The sequence below is a fragment of the Piliocolobus tephrosceles genome, chromosome 14, assembly GCF_002776525.5.
Source record: "Piliocolobus tephrosceles isolate RC106 chromosome 14, ASM277652v3, whole genome shotgun sequence".
NCBI classification, from domain to species: Eukaryota; Metazoa; Chordata; class Mammalia; order Primates; family Cercopithecidae; genus Piliocolobus; species Piliocolobus tephrosceles.
This window is the reverse complement of record NC_045447.1, coordinates 95,652,461-95,661,306: the sequence shown is the minus strand read 5'-3', so window position 1 is coordinate 95,661,306 and position 8,846 is coordinate 95,652,461. Positions and strand designations below refer to the sequence as shown.

The following is an 8,846-nucleotide window of genomic DNA, read 5'->3' as shown; positions in this document are numbered from 1 at the left end:
CCTCCCAAAATGCAGGGATTACAGGCATAAACCACCATGCCCAGCGAAAATAATATTTCTTTATTTCATCACTGTTTTGTAGTTTTCCGCATAGAGATCCTGATAACTTTATATCTAAATATATTTTTTCTTTCCATTTTCTAGGTATTGTAAATGGTACTAATTTTGATTTTTGTTTCCTATTGTTTATTGCTATTATGTGAGAGTACAGTGGCCTTTTTTAGTTTCTTTAGGTGAAAACAGATTACTGACTTGAGACCTCCTTTTTTTTAGAGATGGGATTTCACTTTGTCACCCAGGCTGGAGTGTGGTGGTGCAATCATAGCTCACTGCAGCCTTCAACTCCTGGGCTCAAGCAATCCTCCTGCCTCAGCCTCCCAAGTAGCTGGGAACACAGGCATATGCCACCACACCCAGCTAATTTTTTTGGTTTTTGTAGATGAGGTCTCACCATGCTGCCCATATTGGTCTCAAACTCTTGGCCTCAAGTGACCTTCCTGCCTCAGCCTCTCAAGTAGCTGGGATCACAGGTACAAGCAACCATGCCTGGCTCAGTTAAAAATATTGTATAATTTCCTAGTAGGTGTCTTCTTTGACACATAAATTATTTAGTATATTTTTATTTGCAAATATTTGATGGCTTTCTAGGTATCTTTATTATTAGTTTCTAGTTTAATTCTGTTATGAACAGAAAACATACATTTATATTATATCTTGGTGAATACTCAAGGTGCAATTGAAAAGAGTGTATTGGCCGGGTGCAGTGGCTCATGCCTGTAATCCCAGCTCTCAGGGAGGCAGAGGCGGGAGGATAGCTTGAGCCCAGGAGTTCGAGACCTGCCTGGGTAATATAGCGAGACCCCGTTCTCCACAAAAAGGAAAAAAAAAAAAGACAAAAAAAAAAAAAATAAGCAAAAAGAGTGTCTTTTGCTGTTGTGTGAGGTGTTCTACAAATGGGAACTGGTTAATAGTGTTGCTCAGGTGTTCTGTATATTTGTTGGTTTTCTGTCCACATTTTCTGTTAATTAGTTAAATAGATGTTTCAAGTTCTCTATATTTGGTTTTTGTGCCCAGGCTGGAGTGCAGTGACGCGATCTCTGCTCACTGCAAGCTCCGCCTCTCGCCTCCCGGGTTCTCGCCATTCTCAGGCCTCAGCCTCCCAAGTAGCTGGGACTACAGGCCCCTGCCACCACGCCCAGTTAATTTTTTTGTATTTTTGGTAGAGACGGGGTTTCACTGTGTTAGCCAGGATGGTCTTGATCTCCTGACCTTGTGATCCGCCTGCCTCAGTCTCCCAAGGTGCTGGGATTACAGGCGTGAGCCACCGCGCCTGCCCCCAGGCTGTGTTTTATAATGAATGTCATCGTTGATTCATTGGTATATGTTGTATTTCTGTCTCTGACCCCTCCACTGGTGTCTGAACTTGTATATCAAACTACAAACTTAGTATATCAACCGAGTGGCCTCATAGGCATTTTAAATTTCAGAGCAAACCAGAACTCTTTCTATCATAGTTTTCTGCTTTCAAAATACCATTCAACCAATTGTGCAGGCCCCAAATTTAGTGTCATCCTTTATTCTTCTCTTATCCTCACACTCCACGTCCAATCCATCAGCATCCCAACTCTACCTGCAAAATATATCTTGAATATGTTTACTTTTCACCTCTGAATTCTTGGCACCCTAGTCCAGGCTACCATAATATCTCACCTGCACTAAGGTGACCATCTCCTTACTTGTTTCTCCTTGCACTGGGTCCCTGTTCATACTATTTCCATTTTGAGGGGTTTTTTTTGGTTTTGTTTTGTTTTGTTGTTGTTTTGACATTGTTTTGGTTTTGTTTTGTTTTGTTGTTGGAGTCTTGATCTGTCGCACAGGCTGGAATGCAGTGGCATGATCTCGGCTCACTGCAACCTCTGCCTCCTGGGTTCAACCGATTCTTCTGCCTCAGCTTCCCAAGTAACTGGCACTATAGGCGCCTGCCACCATGCCCGGCTAATTTTTGTATTTTTAGTAGAAACAGGGTTTTACCACATTGGCCAGGCTGGTCTCGAACTCCTGACCTCGTGACCCACCTGCCTTAGCCTCTCAAAGTGCTGGGATAACAGTCGTGAGCCACCGCACCTGGCCTCATACTATTTCTCATATAGGAGCCGAAGTATACTTTGGTTGTTTTGATTAAAGAAGAATTTTAAGGCCAGACGTGGTGGCTCATGCCTGTAACCCCAGCACTTTGGAAGGCCGAGGCGGGTGGATTGCTTAAGGTCAGGAGTTTGAGACCAGCCTGGCCAACATGGCGAAACCCCATCTCTACAAAAATACAAAAAATAGCCAGGTGTGGTGGCACACGCCTGTAATCCCAGCTACTCAGGAGGCTGAGGAAGGAGAATCACTTGAATCTGGGAGGTAGAGGTTGCAGTGAGCCGAGATTGCACCACCGTACCCCAGCCTGGGCAACAGAGTGAGATCCTGTCCGCACCCCCCTACCAAAAAAAAGAAGAATTTTAGTAGGAACTGGATCATGTTTAGCTTTAAAACTCTGCAGTGTTTCCGGTCCCCATACTTACCTGTCTTCTGTTTCATTCCCATTCTTGGCCCTAGAGTTAGACCCTATCTTAACGTGGTGTTTATCACCCCGATGCATGTCTTCCCACTTCTGCTATATATGTCTGCTCAGGTCGCCATCACAAAATACCACATAGTGGGTAGCTGAAACAACAGCTCTGAAGGCTAGAAGCCGAAGATCAAGATGCCAGGAGGGTGGTTTGGGTTAAGGCCTCTCCTTCTGGCTTTTAGACAGCTGCCTTCCTGCTACGTTCTCTCATGGCCTTTCCTCTCTAGGCATTTAGGAAGACAGAAAGAGAGCACTCTGGTAGCTCTCCCTGTTTTTATAAGGACCCCAGTCCTGTGAGATTAGGGATTCACCTTATGACCCCATTTAGCCTTAATCACCTCCATATAGGCCTTATCTCCAATACAGTTACTTTGGGGGTTTGAGCCTCAATGTATGAATCTGGTGGGGAACACAATTCAGTCCATAGGACTTTGTATCTCTAAAATATAGGCAGGCAAATAAATAGGCAGGTAGGCAGGTAGATAGAGTTACACTGTGGCAAAATATTATCTAACTATATTATATTTACATCAATTAATGAAACCTGAGGAAATTGCTATTAGTAATTTTCCACTTAATAGTTGTGCTATCCTCCACCAAAAACTCATATTAATCATGTTTTCAAGAACTGTTTCCAAGCTCTAGTTTTAAAAAATCTACATGTGAATTCAAATTACAAAGTAGTAAAGTCACCTCTGAGACTTCATTATCTGATTTACACAACATGATGGAAATTATGATTATACAATTTTATATTCTTCATCTTTATATCCATATACTTGAAATCTCTCCCATCTGAAATAAGTATTCTGTGATCATACGAATTGAACTTTAAAATGTTTCTTAGTCCAGGCACAGTGGATTACACAGCTATAATTCCAGCACTTTGGGAGGCCAAGGAGAGCAGATCACTTGAGCCCAGAAGTTTGAGACCAGCCTGGGCAACATGGTGAAACTTTGTCTCTACAAAAACTTAGCCAGGTGTGGTGCACACCAGCTACTCAAGAGGCTGAGGTGGAAGGATTGGTTGAGCCCAAGAGGTAGAGGCGGCAGTAAGCCAAGATCGTGCTACTGCACTCCAGCCTGGGCAACATAGTGAGACCCTGTCCAAAAAAAAAAAACATGTTTTTTAGAGGTGTAAGGATGGGATGAAGAGAAGTTGTAAATGTGTACAGAAATAGTTATATAGAGAGAATACATTCTAGTATTCAATAGCACAGCAGGGTGACTATAGTTATCAATAATGTATTATATATTTCAAAATAGCTAGAACACTTGGAATGTTCCCAACACAAAGAAATGATATCTGTTTGAGGTAAGAGATACCCCAATTATCCCAATTTGATCATTACATATTGAATGCATATATCAAAATATCACCAGTACCCCATAAATAGGTACAATTATATATGCATAAAAATTTTTTTTTAGGAATGAAGCCAAGAACTTTATTTCTAATAAAAAGGAAATGTCTTTTTAAAAAACAAAATCCTTTATTTAAAATTAGGTGGATTGAGCACACCTGCAATCCAAGCACTTTGAAAGGCCGAGGCAGGAGGATTGCTTGAGCACAGGAGCTGGAGACCAGCCTGGGTAACAGAGTGAGACCCCATCTCCATAAAAGAAAATAATAAAAAAATTAGCCAGGCATGGTAACATGCACCTGTAGTCCCAGCTACTTGGGAGGCTGAGTCGGGAGGATTGCTTGAGCCCAGGAGATAGAGGCTGCAGTGAGCTGTGACTGTGCTGCTGCATTCCAGCCTGGGCAACAGAACGAGACCCTGTCTCAAAAAGAAAAAAGAAAGAAAGAAGAAAAAGAAAGAAAGAAAGAGAGAGAAAGAGAGAGAGGGAGGGAGAGAGGGAGGGAGGGAAGGAGGGAAAAGAAGAGAAAAGAAAAGGAAAGGAAAGGAAAGGAATGGAAAAGAAAGAAAAGAAAAGAGATAAAATTATGTAGAGAAGAGAAATGTTATTTTCAAAGTCTTTTAACTATTCAAGTTTAGTGTAATGAAAAAAGTATAATCCATATCTGGCACTGGAGTCATCATATTTCTAGTAAATTGGTTAAATTTTCTTTCATTACACCTCTCAGAATTTTGTCCTTTTGAGGAAGGCAAACAACTCAGCCTCGGCAATACTGTGTCTCATTTAACAATCTATTTCAGTCTTATTCTTGGCAGTTACCAATGACCTGGCGCTGTTGACACATTTTCAGTGTGTGTGGCTATGTGTGAAATGCTGCCATGTTGCTATTTTCCTACACAGTTCTCCCCTTTGATCACCAACCTTGTCTTGTCTCCCACTCTCCCTTGCAGCTCTAATTGTTTTTTATTCCTTTGAAACCATCTGGAAAAAAAGAAGGTCCTTAAAGAATAGTCTCCTTTCCAGTCATTGCTGCCAACTTAGAAATATTTCAATTTCTTTCTTGCTGAGTATTTTGAGTTTGTTAAGAAGATTTTTTCTTCCCACCTAGCCAAGATTAGTTAAAACCTAGGTCTACCCAATTGTCCTCCAGCAGTAACATCCCAGGGCCCCCAGGTGTCACAGTGGGAGGATTACAGGATTTAAATCAAAACATTTTAATTTATTTCAAGTCATAATCCTACCACTTTTCCAGCTAGAGACCTTGGGCAGTCATAGCCACTCTGGGATTCAGTGTCCTCATCTGTAAAATGGAGGTGATCATACCTCCATTTTACAGATGAAAAACCCTAGTTTTCAGGGTTGTTTTAAGGATTAAATAAGTGAATGTACATGAATATCCCTTGAGAAGTGTAATGCAGTGATGTTAATGTTTGCTCAGTTCAATAAACATTTCTTTAATAACTAATAGGGGTGGCAAACTCAAAGGACTGCAGGGAACAGGTAACGTAAATGCATGCAGCAGGCAGGGTTCCATGCCTCAAGGAGTGGGGAAGGTGTGTGTCTGGAGACCTTGAGCTCACAAGCCTGTCTGAGGACAATCTTGGCTCAGCTCCAGCCCACAGTTTCCATCTCAGCAAAAGATCTAATGTTGGCCAGATGTTTCGATTTTTCAAGAAAAGCTAGAAAATATGATAATTTCAATATGAAATCTTTTCATTTTTAAATGTTGACAACTAATTTTTAAAAATCTCTTTGTGGGTGAAAAACAATACTCATCTACTAGCTGAATTTGCCACACAGACCTCCAGTTTTGCCTACTATGTGCCATATACTATGAGAAGCCCTAGGAATGCAAAGAAAAAAAATATAGTCCATGGTGGACATGGAGATGCAACTGCCTTAATCCCCTTTTGAGAAAGGATGTGCTGCCCAGCTGCAGGGAGTGCTGTCAGCAGATGGCCCTCAGCTGTCAGCCTCTTCAGGTACTGCTTCAGCTGCAGAGCTGCATCACTCATGGTCATGCCCCTTCCTGGTTGGCCCATACCCAATAATGGGTGGTGGCAGGGGTGTAAAGACCTAGCTACCTCACACTAATTCAGAACAACGAAAGGCCATTCCAGCTCCAGAGCTCTTCGTGGTGTCAGGTGAGACAGTTGTCAGGTTTGCATCAGAGCTTCACTTCACCTTAGGTCCATTCCTGTTTCCTTGTCTTCCTTTCCACAGGTGATGATCCAAAGGCCCACATACATATTTTGGTCACTAAACTCCATCTCAGAAGCAGCTTCCTGGGGAATCCAGCATGCAGCATGATCCTTGAACTCAGGGAACAATTTGTTTGATGAGCCAGGTGGACAGATGAATTCAATACTGTGTGAGAAGTGCTAGGATAGACACATAAAGAAAAAGCGATAGGAAGGGAGGAGAAGTACACCAATTCAATCAATGAGGCTCAAGTTCTTCCTGGAGTGAATAATCTTGAGATAATTTTGAAGGTTTTTAAGCATATAAAGAAGGAAGAACAGGCCAGGCTCAGTGGCTCATGCTTGGGATTTAGCTCAGTGCTGCCAAATCCCAGCACTTTGGCAGTCCAAGGTGAGAGGATCACTTCAGGCCAGGAGTTCAAGACCAGCCTAGGCAACATAGTGAGATCTTGTCTTTAAAAAAAAAAAAAGAAGAGAGAAGAAAGGAAAGTAGAAAGGAGAGAAAGAAGGAGGAGGAGGAAGAGGAGGAGGAGGAAGAGGAGGAGGAGGAAGAGGAGGAGGAGGAAGAGGAGGAGGAGGAAGAGGAGGAGGAGGAGGAGGAACAGGTATTTCAGGCATAGCAAACACTGAAAGCAAGCAGTAAATAGACATCCAAGAAACAGACGCAATATACATGGAGGATCAGCAGCAGTTTGGTACTAACAGAGCTTAAAATGTTAAGTTGGGAATGGGCCTGAGATGAAGTTGAAGAGAAAGTTTTAACTTAAGAACTTAGCCTTGATTCGATAGATGAAGTGAACTGAAAATTTTTCCTCCTAGTTTGCTAAACACTTATTCTTTCTTTCCTCCAATAAGCTTTATACGTTGGTCCTTCCTGGAGTCTATTTTCATTCAATAGGCATTCCTTGAGAAGTTTCATCTTCTATCATAGTTGAAAATCTAGACATGAACATCCAACTCATCTCCACGTAAATGGCCCAAAGGAATCACAAATTCAACATGTCCAAAATCAAGTTCATCACCTGACTCTCCTACACCTCATCTTTCCAAATTTCCTACCTTAGTGAATACTAGCACTGTCCACCCAATTGCTCAAGCTAGGGTCCTAAGCATCAGTCTTGGTTCCTTTCACTCCTTTACACTCCAAATCCAGTCTTTTTTAATGTGTCCTATAAATAATCTCACTTTAATATATTTCTGATCACTCCATAGCCAGTGCCACTTCTTTAGTTCAGTCAGAGCTCTTTACAGTTGGCTCATTTGCCTCTAGTCTTCTCCCCTTTCAAGTCTATTCACCAAATAACTGCAAGAACAATCCCTCCAAAGCACACATATGATCCTATCAAGCTTCAACCTAAAGTCCTCCAGGGGTCTCCATAATCTTTGAGATAAAGTCCAAAGTTCTCAACAAAATTCATCATCTGATACTGATTTCACACTTTCTGCTTCACACACAATATATTACTTTCAATTCCTCCAGCTCTTTATGCCCTCTCTCACTCCAGAACTTGTACCAGCTTGCCCACATAGTCTGAAATTTCTTTCTTTTTTTTTTTTTTCCTGAGACGGAGTTTCACTCTGTCGCCCAGGCTGGAGTGCAGTGGCCAGATCTCAGCTCACTGCAAGCTCCGCCTCCCGGGTTTACGCCATTCTCCTGCCTCAGCCTCCCGAGTAGCTGGGACTACAGGCACCTGCCACCTTGCCCGGCTAGTTTTTTGTATTTTTTAGTAGAGACGGGGTTTCACCGTGTTAGCCAGGATGGTCTCGATCTCCTGACCTCGTGATCCACCCGTCTCGGCCTCCCAAAGTGCTGGGATTACAGGCTTGAGCCACCGCGCCCGGCTTGAAATTTCTTTCCCTGGCTGTCTCTCCTTCTCTTCACCTGGTTAACCCCTGTTAGTCATTCAGGGATTAACATATGTGTTGCTTTCTCCACCACCTTTACCCCTATTATAAGCTAAATGCTTGGTTTATAATTCTGTCATTGCACCTATCAATCTGTACTTCTCTCTCTCTATCACAAGATACAACTGAATGCAAAGAACGTATCTATTCATTCCCAAATGTCCAATGCTTAGCACAACATCACTTCCAAATAAATGAATGAATGAAATATATTTTATTTCTAAATGTTCCCTCTGATAGCAATGTGACTAACTGTTTCAAGAGGGAACTCACTAGAGGCCAAGAGACGTCTTATAAGAGGCAGTGATGACCTAAACCAGAAAAGCGGGAGTGGCAAAAAAGTAGCTATATGGAGAAATAGTTTACAGGTAAAATCAGCAGAATTGATGATTGGATATTGGGGCTAAGGGAAAGGTTATGGTATGAAATAATTTTTGGATTTCTGATTTGGGCACCAGGATAGCAATATCTTAACTAGGGTACAATACGAGACGAGAAGCAGATTGGATAAAGGGCAAAACAACGATGAGTTTTAATGAGTTTGCTCAGGGCACGTTGAGGATGAAGTGCATATGGAAAGACCAGGTGTACTTATTTGGACTTTGGCATATGGAGTGAGGGGAGTAGTAAAAACCATAAATGAAATGGCATGATGAGCCAGGCATGGTGGCAGATGCCTGTAGCCCCAGCTACTTGAGAGGCTGGAGAATGGTGTGAATCCAGGAGGCTGAGCTTGCAGTGAGCTGAGATCGTGTCACTGCACT

The 8,846-nt window shown here is 42.2% G+C and overlaps 1 long non-coding RNA gene across 1 annotated transcript in view; it reads right to left on the bottom strand.

Annotated features, from left to right (window-relative positions):
* Nucleotides 1-5,222: 5,222 nt before the first annotated feature.
* The window catches only part of LOC111543384, a 56,523-nt gene continuing 52,899 nt past the window's right edge, over nucleotides 5,223-8,846 (bottom strand). The window contains exon 9 of the long non-coding RNA XR_002731849.1: nucleotides 5,223-6,357. This is a non-coding gene — a long non-coding RNA (uncharacterized LOC111543384). The remainder of the gene's footprint in view (nucleotides 6,358-8,846) is intronic.